We start from the raw sequence: 19,832 nt of genomic DNA on the forward strand, positions 1-19,832 counted from the left end.
GATATGACGTCATCAATATATTTTTTAAATGGAAACCACCATTCTTAATGCAGTATCAGAAAGAACGCATTTTTTTTTTACAAAGGATATGTTCAAGTTGAGCACCGTTAATAACCTGACAATAACCAAGGTGATGTAAACATTCCTTTTAAACGTTGTCAATGATATCTCGAGTAATATTTCTAATTTCCTGGCGTATTTATTCTTTTAAATCTTCTAAACTCGCTGGTTTAGTGGCATACACTTTACTTTTTAAGTATCCCCATAAAAAGTAATCGAGAAGAGTTAAATCTGGCGATCTGGGTGGCCATTCAGTGAACCCTCGTCTACCTATCCAACGGTTTGGAAAAACTTGGTCTAGATAATTGCAAACGGGTAAAGCATAATGTGGCGGGGCTCCATGTTGCTGAAAAAAAAGATCACATTGGCACATGTCGGGTTCTTCCAAATCCGGATACAAAGTTATTAGAGCGGAGATAAGATCATTTTAAAGAAAGTCCAAATAGCTCTTACCTTTTAAGGTCTTAAAACTCTTCCTTCCACTATACCGCACCACACATTGATTTTTTGAGAGGTGTATGACATTCTGTGAAACAATAAGGGTTTTCGGTCGCTCAGTATCGATAATTCTCATGGCATGTCCACATCTATCTGTTCATATGGCCGTTTAGAGTAAACGTTGCTTCGTCAAAAGATATTATCCGTTTTACAAAACTATTATCATTACATAATTGCTGCATTTGCTCACATAATTCATTTCGGCGATCAAAATCATCTTCCGCTAGCTCTTGAAGTAGATTATTTTATAAGGGTGGAACTTTAATTTTTTGAATACTTTATGCACAGTAGATCGCGATAAATTAACATTAGTAGCCGTGTCTGTGGCTTTGGGATTATCTTGGACCGTTAACAGAACGTTAAGTTCATCTTCTTCAGTTATTGAACCCCGACCAGCTTTTTGAGTATCCCGAACATGCCCGAATTTACAAAACTTTGCTTCAACTCTGCTTACCATGCTTTAGCTAATAGGCGACCGATCAGGATGAGTTGCATTAAACAACTGAACTACCTCCTTTTAAGTACGCGACATATCTCCGAAACCAATCATGCACAAGATTTCGATTCTTTCACGTTTGGTTAATTTTCTCATATTTCATACAATAACAGTAGGTAATAAAGTGTAGTTACTAATAAAACGCAGGATGACACTGTTTTCGCCTCTCAAAAAGAATAAAGACTACTTGCAAATATTAAAATACTTCATATAATTGCACCAAAATACATTCACTTTTTGACACTGACAACAAAAACCAAAATACCAACATTTAATTTAGATAGGTATTTATTTAATTTTACATTTTATCATCATTTTTCGTTCAAAATTGCTTATGTAACCACATTTGTACCATATCCTTGGTAAAAAAATGCGTTCTTCCTGATTATGCATTAAAAAATGGTGGTTTTCATTAAAAAAAACATATTGATGACGTCAAGCATAAAAAGAAGTATTAAAACATGTATTACTCTGGGGCTAGTGAATTCAATTCGTCATAGAAACCAGCTTGAAAAACAGTCTACTGAAGTCCCGAGACGTTTCAAACTTACGTTAATTATCGTAATAAATTGTCAAAAATAGTCAATAACACTAAGTTATTTACTATAAGAACACAATAAACGTAAATATGAAAAATTCAAAAACAATAGTATAATGTTTGGGACATAATAAATAAGGCAACTAATGGAAACTATGAGCGAGATAGTATTAATGTCATCAAAAAGCATAATGCAAAGGAGACCACTAACCGGAATGTTATTTTCAATGATTTTAATATTTTTTTTAGCACAGTAGGCTTAAAACTGGTAGAAAAATGTAAGTCTAAAGAACAAAAGAGATTCTAAATGTATAAATCAAAAGAACATAGCATTTTTTGTAAGCCTGCAAATAAAAAGAAAATAACGTTTATCATAAACTTGCTAAAAGACTCGAAATCAACTGGGGATGATAATATTAGTGCAAATATTTTAAAAATAAATCATACTAGTTTCAAGAAACTTCTTTTACACATGACCAATGTAATACTCAGCTCTGGGATCTTTCCTCAGATATTTGAAACTTCAATTACTATCCCGCTATTTACTATAAATGCGACAAAACATGTATGAAGGCTAGGTTGTATCAGGTGTTAAGGGTGTGATGGGGTAGCATATTTCAGAATCTGTATAACATATAACATAAATGTACATGGATGTAGCCATATTTTCTAATTATTATTCTTTTGTAGTACTAAACATAATTAATTTTATGTCTAAAAAGAATATTGGTCTTTTTTCTAAATAGAACATTAAATTAAAATACTTTTGAATTACCACACCTACGATACCTTCGGAAGTTATATTAATCCAATAAAAACAAATTATTCACATATATTTTTTTATTAGATTAGTAGAAGTGCAGCCAGAACTGAACGCAAATCGCTTTTGATCGAGCGGACAAGTTAAAACAACTCGACACATTCGTTCCATTGACTTTCATTTCTAAAGGGGGATGTTATGAGGTCCATTCCCTATAAAATCAGCAGATAGCAAACGTATAACTATAATAACTATTCGTTTTCATTATTCTTCATTCTATTCGATTGCCATATGAGCACGTCAGTTTAAAAGTCATCCATTGAATACACAGCGATACACCCAATTTCATCAAGCGGAGAAGACTCCAAAGTAACAACGGCGGAGAAAAACGTCAACTCGCCCCCCATCGTCAGTGGGGGGCACAACTATCGCCGAAAAAAAACAGAGGACAAGCAAAGAATGGACGTGTCCGACGGATACTCAACGGATAGATCCACCAAAAGCGAAGAATACAAGAGAACGACAAGCAGACAAGAGAGAGGAGGAGAAATTAGACAAAGCGAGGAAAGAGTACGCAAACTCGAGGAGAAAATTCGGGAACGAGATTTACAAATTGAGAGAAACGCAAACGAAATGTATGAGATTAAACTTAGAAACTCTCAGATCATCGAGAGAGTACAATTGTTTGAACAAAAGATAAACAAGTTAATCTCTGAAAACCAATCTCTCAATGGGCAGATCTCGGACTTAAAATATGTAAACTCGGGGAGGTGTTGACTCAAAACGAAACCCTTACCATGAAAAATTCCAAACTCAAAGAGAAACTGACGGCATAGGGGGGTCTGTGATGGAAATCAAAAGGAGCATAAAAATAAAAGAACCAGGGAAGACGCGGGCCTGTCTCCGCCCTCACAAGACGGAAATGAGCCGGCCTCGGAACTGGTTCATCCTGAAATAACAACAAACAGGAAGCCAGTCCCCTCAACATCGTCAGCCTCAGATCCCATCCAAAACTCCACCGAAAATCCTACGCCAAAATTAAAAAAAAATCGACTGTACATGCCCTTAAACGACCTTTCCCTAGCGGGCAAAGGGAGGATCCCATCACAAATATTAACAAAGTCCCAAAAGTAGTGTTAAGAGACACAAAAAACTGGGACGCAAACTTGGGCAGTGTCATCGCTGCCAGGAATAATCCTTGCCACAAGTGCAAGGGCGAACATTTCTATTCAGAATGTGTAAAAACAGAGCAACCCCGGCTGAGTGTTGCAATTGCGGCGGTGACCATCCGGCGAGCTATTGGTGCTGCCCAAAAAACCCAAATATAAAAAACACAAACAACCAAAAAAAAAGCTTCGCTGAGACCTTGAGAACGACCGACTCGGACTCTAATAACAGGAGGGCGGAGCCAAAGGATGGCAATACATCATCGCACATGAAACGGCCCGAGCTATCAATTAAAAACACAACTCTCCTAAATCCTAAATAAGTGCAATCTCAACTGATTCATCGTTCTCAGTCGATATCTTGACTTAAACTGGTTGTAGAAACATGTTGTTTCTGTTTTAAACAAAATGTTTCATGTAGAAACTAAAAAGTTTTCGTCTGAAGCATAAACGGTTTTGACTAAAAGCACAGAACACAAATATATAGACTAAAACTGCTTTGCTCTTTCTGTGTGCGTCCAGCCTTACTCACAGAACACAAATATAGAGAAATGCGTGTTGCCCACTGACATAGTAGAATGGACCGGCGGTCGCGCGACGACATCAGTCCCATCACAGTGTGAGAGAGCATGTGAAGGATGGAGCTAATTTGGGCAAATTTTTATTCCTCCTTATTATTAATGCTCCCCATAGACATTCAAAAAATAGAAGAAATTTAGAAAGTGATATTAGAATATGACCAATCATGATGAAAATGTAATAAAAAAAAGTTATTTGTTGATAATTTGATTTAATTTATTCTTTATAATATTTTATGAAAAATTAAAAACAGAAATTCTTAAATTCTTGTCTTTTAATTCTATACTAAATAATTTGAAAAATATTGGTATTAAAAAATCTTAAAAAAAATCAACATCATATAGGTATATCTAATAACTACGGTTTTTTAACAAAGCATTTTTTAAAATTTTTAGTGTTTTTCAGTCGTCAGTCACTATCATTTCTTGCATAAAAGCTTAAATAAGAATAATCATGTATAATGGAGTTTTGATTTTTTTTATAGGTTTTATAATTTTTTTGGATTCATTGAATGATTATAATTCTATGTAAAGTCTAATGACGTATGCGAGATGTTTTACCAACAAATATTATTACTTATATTTAAAGATATATAAATAAAGTATCTTAAACTAAAACACATTATTTAAATAATGAGAGGTTTTTATTATAAACTTTTTTTATATAATCTGTAGGTATGGTTTTTTATTATTAGGATGACCAAAACTTAAGTGCTAAAAGTTTCAATTTCATGAGGTTTTAAGGTTAAAGAAATAATTTCACATACTATACAAGTAATTTATGTTGTAATTATAGTCAGAATAGAAACTTAGGGAATAATCGTTGGGAAAACGCGAAAAAGAAAACAACTTGTTGACGCGACAAAAACATTTAATGGACTGCTAAGTAAAAAAACACGTAAGACCGGTAAATTAACAAAGTAGGCAACAAGCAATACTGATAGTTTAGTACAAAGCTTACATCATAGAGGTCGCTACATATATCAAAATATTATTTATACAGGTGAACTTTGGATATTCACAACACCCCCACTTAACCAAATGTTCACATGAGCCAAACAACTCGCCAAATAGCAAACAGAAAAAAAACACTTTAACTTTCACACAAACCTAAATATTTTACAAATTTTCTGTTTTTAACATTTTGTAACGGTTTGGTTAGGATATCGGCTACCATTTCTTCAGTAGAAATATACTTAACATCAATTTGATTTTCTAAAATTGCATCTCTCAAAAAATGGTAAAGTATATCTATATGTTTAGAGCGATCATGGAACTGGATTGTTGGCTAGTTTTTGAGCACTTTGATTGTCATTTAAAATCTCAATGCAATCCAATTTACCAGTGATCTCAAACCACAAATTTCTAATCTAATTTCTAGACTTTCTATCTTGCTTACAAGAACCCCAATCGGCATCTGCAAACCCTACTATTTTAGAATTTGCCTCACAATTATCTTTACTAAACTTCATGGAAAAATGTTTGGTGCCCTTCAAATATCTGAGCACATGCTTTGCACATTGCCAATATAATCTAGTATAACAGTTATTAAATTGGCTAAGCAGATTCACTGCATGAGCAATGTCAGGGCGTGTCATGACTACTAAATACATTAAGCTTCCTATCAGCTCTTGATATGGAATGTTACCATCACAAGTGGCTCCCTTGACATGTTGACACTGCTTTCTAGAGATGTACAAACAATTTTACTATCTAACATGCCAAAGCGCTTTAGTACATTTTCAATATACTGTTCCTGATCAATACTAATACATCCTTTATTGTGATCACGACTAATTCTTAAACTGTTTGGCTTCACCAAGGTTTTTAATTTTAAATTTTGAATTAAGGTGACCTTCAAGAAATTCAAGTTCATCACAATCTGAAGAAAACATAAAAAAATCATCAACGTATAGCGCTAGGATAGTTAATAAACCGTTTTTATTTCTCTTGATGTAAAGGCAAGGCTCTAGTTTTGATTTAGTATACCCAATATCCCTCAAAACCATATCTAGCTTCTCATTCCATGCACGGCCAGACTGTTTTAGCCCGTAAATAGCCTTTTTTAACTTAAACACCTTATTTGCATTATTTTTATAAATAAAACCTTCTGGCTGTTGCATGAAACCATTCTCTCTTAAATCCCCATTTAAAAATGCCTTCTTTACGTCAAGATGTATAATTTTTAAATCTAACTTAGCGGCTAAACCAATTCACAACCTAAATGTTGAATGTCTCATGACTGGAGCAAAAGTTTCGGCATAATCAATACCCTCTCTTTGAGAATAACCTTTTGCTACAAGTCAAAAGTATTTTCACTATAATTTTTGACTTTGAACACCCACTTACACTTAACCACTGTGCCATCCTTTGGTGGCTCCACTAACTCCCAAGTGTTATTTTCATTAAAGGAGTTAATCTCTTCCATCATCGCCTGTTTCCACTTATGCCCATCCATTCTTGAGAATGCCTCAGCTACTGTTTTTGGCACATCCATCACACCATCTGGAGCTCCAACTGCACCAAAATATGTGACATATTCATCCAAGCACTTTTTCTTAGGCTCTCTTTGTGATCTTCTTGGCACATCAGGATTACTTGGCAACACTGTTGGCACATCAGATACATAGCTATCGTCAGAATCTGACAACATTTCATTGTATGAATATGTGATTATATTGTTAAACTTTTATAATTGGGTTTTTATATCATATTAATAGTTATTTGTTCTAATTCTTTGGATAACTTTTGAGAATGTGACTTTACTTTACTCTTTTTCTTTTCTTTTCATTCTTTTAGGTTTGTTTGTGTGTGTTTTTTTTTAACTATATTTTTCATTGTTTTGCAACTGTTTCCTGTTATTGGGCAAGTTGCCTGTTGGAAATAAAGGCTTATTATTATATTATTATTATTATTATTGTCATTTGACAATGAGTCATAGAAACTTAAAGAAGACAATTCACTTTCTTCCCCCACTGCAACTGCACCTTCTTCTACATTACTGGCAACAGAAACTGCCTCCTGAGCAGCATCGACATTAGTGGACACAGCTTTACTTGGCCTCTCCATAATAGTGACATCCCGACTGACAATAACTTTTCTGGTTATAGGGTTGTAACATCTATAGCCCTTAGTGGTCTCGTCATACCCTAGATATGGTATGATGTGTCTAGGACATGTCTTACAGACTTCTGATCCCATTTGTTGCGACTCACTTTTGGTACATGAACCATCACTGTGCTCCCATATACTCTTAGGTGACTCACGTTTGGTTTTCGGCCTGTCCACAGTTTATAAGGGGTTTTCGAGAGTGTTGAGGATGCTGAACGATTTTTTAGGTAACATGCTGCACTACATGCTTCCGCCCAAAGACTTTTACTTAGACCTTCGTCGAACAAGAGACATTTTGCTTTCTCAACTATGGTTCGGTTAAACCGTTCCGCCATGCCATGTTGTTGAGGTGTGTGGCTGTTCGATGTCTGATGTATAATGCCAGCATTCTTTAAATAACCACTAAAAAGTTTGTTACGGAACTCGCCACCATTGTCACTTCGAAGAATCTTAATTCTTGTGTTCAATTGATTCTCAACAAGATTTCTAAACTCCTTGAACTTCTCATATGCTTCGTCCTTTGTCTTCAGGAAATAAATAAAGCACATACGACTGTAATCATCTATAAAGGTGAGAAAATACTTGGCTCCGCCCAATGATTTAGTTTCCATGGGTCCGCAGATGTCACTGTGAATTACCTGTAGCACTCCCTCAGCACGACTACCTTCTTTGGGGAATGGCAAACGAGCCTGTTTGCCCTTACAGCATACCTCACAACTTCCGGTTTTCACTTGACCCTTATAAATAAGACATTCAACCAGAGTAGCTGTCTTATTTAAATAACTATCATTATGTGGCCTAAACGCTGATGCCAAACGTCACTACCAACTACTTGAAAACATGATAATGTATCCTTAGAAACATTCAGTTTATAAACATTATTACATTATTAATATACATTACTACATTATTACATTATTAGTTTATAAACATAATTACAAACTTAATTTCTGTGACGTCTCCACGATCTGGTAGGATTCCATACTTTTATGGTTCTCGAGCCTAGCGGATATAAGCGTACGCAACAGCCCTATCTTACGCATAAACCCACTGTCATCGTACAGTCTTTTCAGGTAGGTCCACACTTCTTGGGCTGTCTCTGCATCCTTGACATGCGGATACAAGGCCGAATCAATTGTCAACACCAACTTTGCCTTTGCTTTTGTAATCAGTGTTGTACCAGTCTCTTGCCCATTGATGCATTTGCTTAAGCCCTCTAGCACAAACACATTCTCAACGGCAAATGCCCATTCATCGTAGTTCTCACGACCTAAAAGCTTTGGCACACTCGTCAAGTAATTGACGGCCATTTTGTTTTTGCGAGACACACGCGACGCGACACGACAAAACGACTCCTTCGCGAAATCCGAACTACTGATAATCCCGTAAACGAAATACTCTGAATACGCAGTACTTTAGATCTAGGGACCTGGCCCCATAACCTGTTGTAATTATAATCAGAATAGAACACTTAGGGAATAATCGTTGGGAAAACTCGAAAAAGAAAACAACTTGTTGACGCGACAAAAACATTTAATGGACTGCTAAGTAAAAAAAAAGTAAGACCGGTAAACTAACAAAGTAGGCAACAAGCAATACTTATAGTTTAGTACAACGCTTACATCATAGAGGTCGCTACATATATCAAAATATTATTAATACAGGTGAACTTTGGATATTCACAACAATTTATATGGCAATAATAAGTATACAAATAATATGTATATTAATAATATATAGCTCATACATGTATACTCAAGTGTATATTTTATATATTATGCCTTTAAAACTTTACCTTCTAAAACTTTATTCCCCTTTAAAATCTTTCATTTTGAATTAGAAGCTTTCTTCAAATATTTTGGGAAATTAAAGACAGAAGGAACACCTTTTTTGGGAATTCTGCTTCCATGGAAATTAAGCTTATAATCCGACTCCAAGAAATGTTTTTCACAAATTGATACATTTTTGGGGTTGTAGTCTTTTCTTTTTATAGCATCTAGCCAAGCTTTCCGGCAATTAACATCAGTTATAGGTATACTGAATCAAATTTTATTTTTAAATTAAAAACAAACAAATCTCATCAAAATTAGCAATAAAACACTTAAAACAGTAAAATCTAATTTATACTATTATACCTGTGAAATGTGCTTCCTCCTTTTTTCCACCTGTTTGTACAGTTTATAGCAGAACAAGATTGAACCATTTTGTCCTTATTTCAAGCTTCCTTTGATACTAGAAGGCAAACACTTCTAACTAAACAAACACACATAAGAAACACCATTTAAAATAACGACTCTCAACCTGCTTCTGCCCAAATTAGCTCCTACTTTTTCTCGGACCTCTCTCTCTCATATGTTGGAGCCAAAAGATTACACGGCACGTAATTAGTGGGGGCCCGTCCATTCTATTATGTCAGTGGTGTGAGCGATCAAGTCATGACGTCACCATATAAGGCGCTTTAAGCGTTTGTTAGCGGTCTCCCGAGACCGCAAATAAATTCGATATGTCAAAGTCAATGGGAAGCTATACAAACAATAAATATTAATTTCAATTTTTTGATATTTTTTGAGTTGAGAAGCATTATATTTCTTAGTATTAGTTTTAATATTAATGTATATGAGACAGTTAAGACATTAAGACCAAACCAAATAAAAATGCAGAAAAAAATAAATTATCAAAAGAGCGAATAGATTTGCAAAAAATACAGTGAAGAGCGTAAAGCTGAGGTTGCACGTATATTTTTTTTAAATTGATTTAGATTAGATGCTTATTTCTGTGGAAAAAAATATGAGTGAGATTATGTTTACGCCAGTTACTTTTTTGTTTATTGTATTTCCTCTTGGGAAAATGTCTGCCCTTTATAAACGTTTTCAGGGCGAAATTAATTTGTATTTTGTCACGATCTAGATCTGATCCTAAAAATATATAAGATCGGATTTAGACTCGAAAACATGTGTTTTATTTCAAACAGTGTTTTCATGGTTTAGGTCAGTCTTCAGAACAAATTCAATACCGATGAAAGATATAGCTAATATTTAAACTCTGACAGCTGCTAGACATGACGTCATTCGAGCGCAGCCGAGTAAGGCGCTTACTCGCCAAAATATGGCTTTAAGTTCATGACAGATCACATGTCAAACGTCAGCGCCGTCAACCTCATCACCTTTATTCATTATATCTTTTGTTGGCAACACTGAGAATGTTGAAAGTGACCAACATCAAAAGGACACAGTCAGTATAAAAATTGCGGCCACCAGGCAGCGGTTATTTTTGGCGATGGTAGCATTTTTGTTAATAAGCTTCATGAGCTATATCAGTCATCAGTTAATGACAACTACAGCCGTGAGACGCCTCGATATTAACAAAATTATAGTTCCACGTAAAGGCATGCTAATTATGTAGGTACAATACTTATTAACTTAGTTTCAAGGAATTTGTACTTACTCGTACTAAAAGATCAACTAAAAAAGTAAATAATATATAAAAATTTAAATGCAATATTATGGTTATAACTTGGTTGCGTCAGGTATTTTTCTATATACGAGCCCTGTCTCAGTGAAGTTGGCCCAACTATCAAAACTAGGATTTTTTATGAAATTTGACATATTAGCGAAAACGTATTAAAAACTAAAAGGTATTTCTGATAACATATGATCTTTTTATTTAATATTAGCTTAAAATACTACATGTTTTATAACTGAGGAAAAATATCTTACAAAAATTCAAAAAATCTGTCGATTAATAAAAATCAACAAAACCAAATAGCAGCAAATTACCACTGCGTTACATCGCCTTTTCCACTGATTACTGCTTTGATACGTCTTAACATAGTGTCAACTAATGTTTGACAGTCATCTGGTGTAAAACTGTTCCAAATTTCTTGGAGACGGGTTCGCAATTCTGGAACCGTTCTTGCGGGATTCGATCTGAGCTTCTTCTTCATGATATGCCACAAGGTTTCAATCGGCGATAGATCTGGACTACTCGACGTCCAATTTAAAACTGGAATTATGTTTTCTAACATCCAATCTTTTACTTTTTTAGCCGTATGGCAAGCGGCACCATCTTGTTGGAAGATACATTCGATATTGTTTAAACGCATTTGTTCAATTTGGGGTATTAGGTTATTTTCAAGCACATTAATGTACTTATCAGCATTCATAATACCTTCCACAAAGTGTAAGTTTCCCACTCCACTTGCTGACATCGATCCCCAGATCATAACAGAAGCCGGAAACTTAATTTTTTTTTAAGACAGTCATTTTGAAATACTTCTTCTTTAGTTCTTACTTTTATTTTATATTAAACTTACACGACTTCTACTATCACCAACGGATACTTCAAATCTGGCTTCATCACTCCAAATAATCGAGTTCCATTGGTTCGAAGACCATCATTTGTGTTCTTTAGCCCACGCTAGCCTGTTTTTCTTCTGAATTTTTGTCAGTAGGGGTTTCTCTTTTGCCTAAAAATACTGAAACTTGAAAACGAATAATAAAAAAAAATAATTTAAGCCTGACTTGTAAGTTTTAAATCCCAGTTTTTGGGCGGCTCTGTGACAGGTTGCTCTTGAAAACTTTTTTGTTGTTGCCTGATTCCACAATAATTTCAATTCGTTGTAATTAGCACGCCGATTTCCCTTGATAATCCGTTTTAAGGCTCTTAAGTTGGTGTTGGAATAACGCGGTCGACTTCCAATTCTGGGTTTTTGAGCAACAGATCTCGTTGTTTTGTACAATTTAATAATATTTCGAACTGTATACCTCGATTTGTTAATACTGTCAGCGATTTGGGAAGCATTTTGACCTTTTAAATGCAAGTGAATGATCACTTTTCTTATTTCGTCAGAGACAGCCTTACCACGAGCCATTTTTAATTGTTAACAACACCACTAATGCATTGAAGGTTGATTTAAATGTCAAAATCGGCTTCTTAGCAACGCAAAATATTGTTCTTAGCAACGCAATTTGTTTTACACAGCCTACTTTTATTTTATCGAAGCGCATAAACAGACCTTTCAACTAAGTTATTTCCATCACGTATTTTGCGATAGAAAAATCATTTTGCAAAGAAAAAAATATCGAAATTAAAACGCTTTAAAAATAGCTGCGTCGGTTTTGTTATCTTTCCATAAACATTTCAAGAAACCAAAAATATTATATTTGAAATAAAATTTTAGTTATCCCTTAAATAAATTCTAAAAAATCATGTTTTGGGGCGTTGGGCCAACTTCACTGAGACAGGGCTCGTGGTGTTACTTGTAAATACTTACTTATCTAGCATAGTTTAACATACTAATTAAATGTTCTAGAGATAGTTTAAAATAAATACTTTTGATACAATAGTAAGTGGCACACATATCCTCGGATACAATCTGCATATATATATAGCATTGTTTTATAAACAATAAATAATAAAAATAATAAATAAATAGGTATATCAAGTTTTCCAGAGCCTTCGAGGCTTTTAAGTCACTTATTGAAACAAACTTTTTATCTTGTACCATTACTCTCGCTCAAAATCCAATTATCTTGAAGGGTACAAATAGGATCTAAGTAATATTGACTATAATAAATTTAGGAAGCATTTCTCTATAATTCTTATTTTGTGTTCAAGGGAATTTATCTCTAATTTTTCGAGTTTTGTTGTTTGACTGTTTTACCCTCCTCCCATAAGGCCAATTATCTTGGCAACTATAAATAATATATACAGATCGTGTTATCGTGAGCTATGTACGTATTACCCAAAATAATGGCAACACCGCTTGGTTCCGGCTTGCAGGCGGCGGAATTTTTTGTTTTTATTTTTTGAACCGGGAGTTAGCAGACCTCACTTTGCTGTGTTACTGCACGTTGCATTAATTATTTTTGAGCGTTATTTTCGAGGTTTTTTCACTATGGCTGTTTATACCCTTCCGAAATAGTTCAACTAATTAAATGGTTTTATGGAGGCAATTCGGCAGTACAATGTAGAGATTTGTTTTCAGTGACATTTGAGAATAGACCGATTCCTTGTGCAAAAACGGTTTTAAATGTGGTTACATTTTGAGACATCTTTTTGTCTTCAAGATTGTGCCACACAAAACGTCAAGAACCACCTGTTGAAGTGGTCCAGGATATAGAACGGCGGGAAGAAATGGTTTGCAGTACCCTAGAACTTGATTCGACACGGTCCATTAGAAGTGTTGGAGAGGAACTGGGAATGAGCAATAAAACTGTTGCTCGTATCTGGAAAAAATATGGGTACAAATGTTTCAAGTATTCAAAAACTCAGGAAATATTTCCTGAAGATCAGTTGCGAAGAATGGAATTTTGTGAAAACATGATGGAAAAGGCAAATGAAAACAAATATTTTTAAAAAAATATTTTGTTTTCTGATGAATCTTTTTTTTCCATTACATGGCAAACACAATCCTTCCATTGTTCGTTATTGGTCTCATGAAAACGAGCACAGAAGTTTTCAGTTTCGTACCCAGTATCCTCAGAAATTGAATGTTTGGGCAGGTATTTTGGGCGACAATGTTATAGGGCCATTTTTTATTGATGGCACTTTAAACGCCCAAAAGTACCTTGAGTTGCTGCAAAACCAAGTTCTTCCTGCCATTCAAATCCTACCTGATGTAGACCTGGGACCGGTTTATTTTCATCAAGCTGGCTGTCCTGCTCATAACGCGGCTAGGGTAAAACAATTTTTAACAAATACTTTGCCTAACCGCCTTATTAGTGGGACTGGCGATATTAAATGGCCCCCTAGATCTCCAGATTTGTGACTGGTCCAAATGACTTTTATCTGTGGGGTTACCTTAAGCAGACCATTTACAAGCATGAATTTAGTAGGCCAACAAATTTAGACGAGTTGCGAAATAAAATTGTCGAAGGTGCCAATTCCATTTTATCTGAAACTCTTTTGGAGGTGCGAAATAACTTTTACGATAGGTTAAGTTTTTGTTTAGCGACAGAAGGCGGTTTATTTGAGCCTTTTATTTAAAAAATGCTATGTTGTTAAGTTTGTTTATTAGAGTTTTATTTCTGATTTTTTATTATATTTTTATCAGAGTTGATATTTTATTTTTTATTAGAATAACGCTTTCATTTTCATTATGCAAAACACAGCATATTAAACATTTTAAGATTACAATCTATGCGGGTTTTACACATTGTTATGTCTGTAAAACCCGCGTTAGAATAAATATTTAAAAAATGCCTGGATTTTCGCGTAATATTTTGGGACATTTTGTCGCCAAACGACGTAGTTCCCATAAAAGTCAGATGTTTACTAATCCCGTCCTCGGGCCGGCCGGGGCGGTGCTCTGTCGCAGGCACTCGTACACGCGCGACGTTGCAAAATTTCGTCTCTATGCGGTTTCCTATAAGTAACGAACGAAAACACGATCTGTATATTAAATTAATTACGATTGAATAAAGAATGTGTTTTTCTATTAACTTTATGCTTTTAAGTTTAAAGCAATCCATCCACAACTATCCAAGTTATAAACCATGTTAACCAGTTGTCTGACCACTGAACTTTTATCTTTAAGTATTCCAATTCCATTTAAATTCAATTGTCTTGCAAACCGCAAAATTTAATTCAACGTAATTTATCCACAATCTTTCAAATCATTTGGCATTTTATCCAGTTGACTGACCACCAAACGTTATTCCTTATCTGTTAACTTTCCAGTCCAACTCATTTGTTCCCTGAGCAACCTAATATATTACATTACTCAACATTGAAACAACAAAATAAATCCAGACTTTTTCAAGTTATCCAGGCTCTTAATCATGCAGTTGGCTGACCAAAGACATTTGCATTCGCCTTTTATTCCCTCTCTCATTCAATTATCCGCAAAACCTCCCGAAAGTTATTGAAGTAAACCAACTTATATGAATTACAAGAACAACATCTCTATAAACTTTATTGAAGATCTCTATCGATCCCTCCATCGAGGTGTTTAATCACTTAAACCCTAATCCCGAAAAAACTAACATAATATGGGGTTTTTCACCCTCTTAAGGAGCGCAAAACACAAATCCCGATAACCCGAAGGCATCGTCTTAATTAGCGCGAAAAAAACCCTTAACATCTGGTCGCCTCCCTTAAGACTCCCGCAGGGAATATAATAAATCAAAGATGAGAACGTCGAGATAAATACAAGCGTGGGGGTTCTTCCTTTAAACTAGCTTCAGTAGTTTATTTTCGCATTAGCTACTTTCGAGAAAGATAAGAGAAATAGGTCGGCGGAGAGGCCCTAAGGGATCCTAAATTGTATTTTCGCCATCTGACTCTTTTTCTCGTTTTTATTTTCGGGTGAAAGTCGAAACCCTTTTTTTATACTCGGGGTCGTATCATATTCAGTTAGGGAATTGTTTTTTTTTTGTTTCGAGGTCGTCTAACAGCCATAAAAGCAGCCTTTATAGGGTTTTAAACTTGCTTTTATTATTATTGTATTTTATTTTAAAGGTCATTATGGAAGAAACTGGGATTATGAAAAATTATAATACTACGGAAGATAAATTTTAGAATTTTGTTATTGTAATTTTGACAAGGTATCCAATAAAAAAAAATCTGCATTGTTGTTATACGGATTCATAATGAGTTACTTATTTTGTTGGGTATTACATCAGTATTATAGTAAATATCAATTTAGAAAATGCCCTCAATTAATAGATTTAGGAAGGTATTTATATGGAATTCTGTTGATCTTAGGAAAAATAGTGGTTTTGAGAAACCTACTATTGATACCAAAAATTAAATTTTACCATTGGATTAAACGAACAAAAGTACCTGAGAAATAAGATCATAACGATGGGTTTATTATAATTTATAAAAAAATTGATTTTGAGAAAACTGCTATTGAGACCAAAAATCTAATTTTAGCATTTCATTAGAAGTAGCTAAACAAGTGTACCACGTTAAATAATAGATTTTAATAAAATCATTGCTGATATTTAAATTCTGATTTTTTCATTAGATAAGAGTCTACTGAGTTTTAAGTTAAAAAATAAAAACAGCTCCGATGTTTTTGGACTAAGTATCAAATTTATAAAATACGTGCATTCAGCACATAAGTCTTTTACATCTAACAATTCCAATAATTCAAAGCCTTAAAGAAAATACCTTTCTTGATATGTTAAAAATTGCATAAGCTGTTTTAATTTACCAAGAAACCACAGGTTCTTTTCGTTGTTGCCTCATATTTTAAAGATCTTTGAAAAATGTGTATCTACTAGATAATAAATTATTTTGAGAGCAACGACCCATTTAATGCCTGTCAATTTAGATTCTGAGCGCTGATTCTATTTCATTTCGATGTCGACATTTCAAAGCGACTCTGCCATGACAGTCGCATTTGTTAGCGATTCTCAATCATTTCGATTTTAGTTACATTTAGGGATATTCAGTGGATAATATTGGCATCGCATATATATTATATTAGCTACACTTTCTCATTTGTTATGAAAAAGGTAAAGTTGTACTGCCTTTTATTTGGATCTTTCTCCAGAATAAAAGCTGAGCGCACAGAGTAAATTTACTATTTGATGACTGGTTTTGAAAAACATAATTACATTTTGCTTAATACAGATGCAAAACACGCCTAACAATAATTTATTACTACAGGATTATATAATTATCTGTTTTCTGATTTTAGTTAAGCGAGTGAAAATGTCAACATTATTAAAATTATTATTCGACATTTATTCCTTGATATACCTACTTTGTGAAACCAAGATCTAAATTGAGTATTGCTCTATGAGAATGGGTTTTGCGTATCTCGAAGCATTTTTTGAATAAGTCGTTGTGCACGTCTTCAACTTCTGAAAATTCCCATAAAACAAGTAAATTTGCATATAGTTATATGCATATTTATGTCTAACATCAAAAATAACTTTTAAGTATAGTAAGTAGAGTATTTCGACTTTAGAGGAAAAAAGGTTTGAAAAACAATCATTTTTACCCATAAAACACAAACAATAATAATAGATATCTGACTAATTCTATTCCATAATTTCGATTAGTCGAGATTAAATGACGTCATATCCATAGTGTTTTCGGTCGAAATATCAATTAGAATCGGGGCTCAGGAGAGGCACAATCACAACAATGGCGATCGTTGATTCTGTGTCCAATATCTCAGATTGTTTTAATAATATGCAGTATACAGATTTTATTTTTTGATCTAGCAAGGATTTTGTACTGTCACTCACGGTATACTCTAATTTGTCGGATGCAAGTGTTTTATTCTTTCAAACATATCTAGAGAATAAGACGCAGGTACTTAAATTTGTTGAGATGTCCTCTGAAAAAGGTGAACTGAACATCGGTATTCCTCAAGCATCAGACTTGGGCCTACTTTATTTTTAATTTATATTAATGACCTACCACTTATCAAGCGCAAAATGCAAAGTTTATCTTGTCTTCTGATGCTACCACAGTCTCTATGTCAACTGGGTCGCTAAAAAATACAGTCTGAATAATTACTGAATTACTGCCAGAATAGTACGAGCGAAAAGGCTGTTTCTCAATTCTCACAAAACTAACAGGATGGCGTTGTCTGGCTGATGGCATTGAATATATGGAAGATACTAACGTAAAATTCTTGGGTGTTAATTAAGATGACGTATTACAGTGAGACATACAATATATTCAGGAGATGACTGCGAGGTTAAGCTCTACCTTGTAGGTCTTTGCGATTCTTATTAACATGTTTAAGCCTCAAAGTCCACCTTAAAAACAGCGTATTATGGACTTTTTCACCCTCTTATGTCTTATGTTATATTAATCTAGGAGCATACACCTCAAGCATGTCGAATATATAGAGAACACAGAGAAAGGGTATTAGAAACTCTTAAATATAGAGACTGCTGTAGGAAGGTTTACGAAGCTCTTGGCATACTAACTCTCCCTCCTCTATACATTCTCGAAAACTTTATGTGAACATAAAATAGACGTGATTATGAGACCCATGCAGATGTTCACGACTGGCTTACTAGACTAAAGGATAGGTTAGTTGCTGTCTTATTTGGCGAGGTATCAGAATGGTCCAAGATAATAAGGTATCAAAATTTTTAAAAAATATGTCTCTGGTATTATGTTCTCCAAACTTTTAAAAATAACATAGAGGAAATTTAATTCTGAAGTTCTTTTGAAGAATTTCTAATGTAAAATTTCTAAATACCATAAATTAAGATATATATATATATATACGGTGTGCCTCCGATTTTGGGACTATTGGTATCTTTGTTAATATTTGAGGTATAGGGACAGTTAAAGTCAAACTAATAGGATATCTTTTGTTGATTAAAAATGACAAAAACAGAAAAAAAAATGGACACTGCGTTTCGACAAACTGTGAAAAATGTGCTTTTGTTAAAAGGAATCCTCTGTATATTATTACAGAAATCAAAAGATCATAATTCATAATACAAAAGTTTATTTATATTAATAGCCTAAATCTAAAAATAACAAAGTTATAGGGATGTTAATATGTTTACCAAATTTAGGCAAGTTAGCTTTGAAATATAAAAATAGCATCAAGTAAACCTATTTAATTTATAATAAATGTGCGAAAACACTTCAAACATTTCTGAGCAGACTTCAGCGTGCGTCTTGCAGCTTTTAAGATTGAACTTCCATCTATTGGTCCAATTATTTGCTTAATATGTGTTTGCAGTTTATCAACGGTTCTGTATTTTTTTATACACTTCATTCTTTATGTAAGCCCAAAAATAAAAGTCGAGAGGGGGTTAGTTCTGGTGACCTAGGTAGTAAACGAATCAAGCCACGTTTCGCAATCCATTTCTCGTTAAACGATCTACTAAATAATATTCTTACATCATTTAGTTTATGGGGATGTGCTCGATCCTGTTGGAAATAGATTTGTTGCCAAGTTAACATTATGCAAATAGTCTTCTAGCGCTCCATATATTATGGGGTCAACTTATCTTCTTCCGGTCGAAGTGCCATCATAAATAAACATAGGTCCTATTATTTGACGTCCTATTAAGCCGCACTAAACATTGCATATTCTAAATTGGTTTTGAGGATTTCTGCGATCGGTAAGGAAAAAATTTTTTTGAACCACTAGTGAACATTTTTACGGTTAAATACAGTTTTCTTTAAAAAATAAACTTTGTCGTTCCAAATTATATATTTACTGATTATGTACCAGTTGCAAAAGGCAAATCTTCTTTCGTTAAAGTGAGGCAACAAAGTTTGTAGTGGTCAATATGGCACAAATTTGTGTTTCTTAAATCTCTAGTTGAATTTTCCATATGAGCTCAAAAATATGCCAAAATACAAATTTGAACATCCTCGCTTACTATAAATTGGTTTCTTCTTTAAATACTTTTAAATACATTTTTGTTACTTCTAAACTTTCTGTAGAGAATCAAAAAGTAAGTTCGGTTTGGCAAATTACGAGTTTTTTGGCGGATTCTCTTCTAGCGCTGTCTCACTATTTTTTCGGCATACAAGGTAACATATCACATTTTTCAATATACGTCAAACGGATTTTACTAATTTAGATTTGAGAAAAATCACAAACTTTGTTAACGGATATCTGTCAGTATTTATTTATTTTTCTCTATGACTACTATCATTATTCAAACAATTATTTATTTGTTTT

At 34.0% G+C, this 19,832-nt stretch overlaps 1 protein-coding gene across 5 annotated transcripts in view; it reads left to right on the forward strand.

Moving 5' to 3' along the window:
- LOC126750102 (uncharacterized) overlaps positions 1-19,832 on the forward strand; it is a 49,570-nt gene that overhangs the window by 25,184 nt on the left and 4,554 nt on the right. The window lies entirely within an intron of this gene.

Source organism: Anthonomus grandis, chromosome 2, assembly GCF_022605725.1.
Source record: "Anthonomus grandis grandis chromosome 2, icAntGran1.3, whole genome shotgun sequence".
Classification (NCBI taxonomy): Eukaryota; Metazoa; Arthropoda; class Insecta; order Coleoptera; family Curculionidae; genus Anthonomus; species Anthonomus grandis.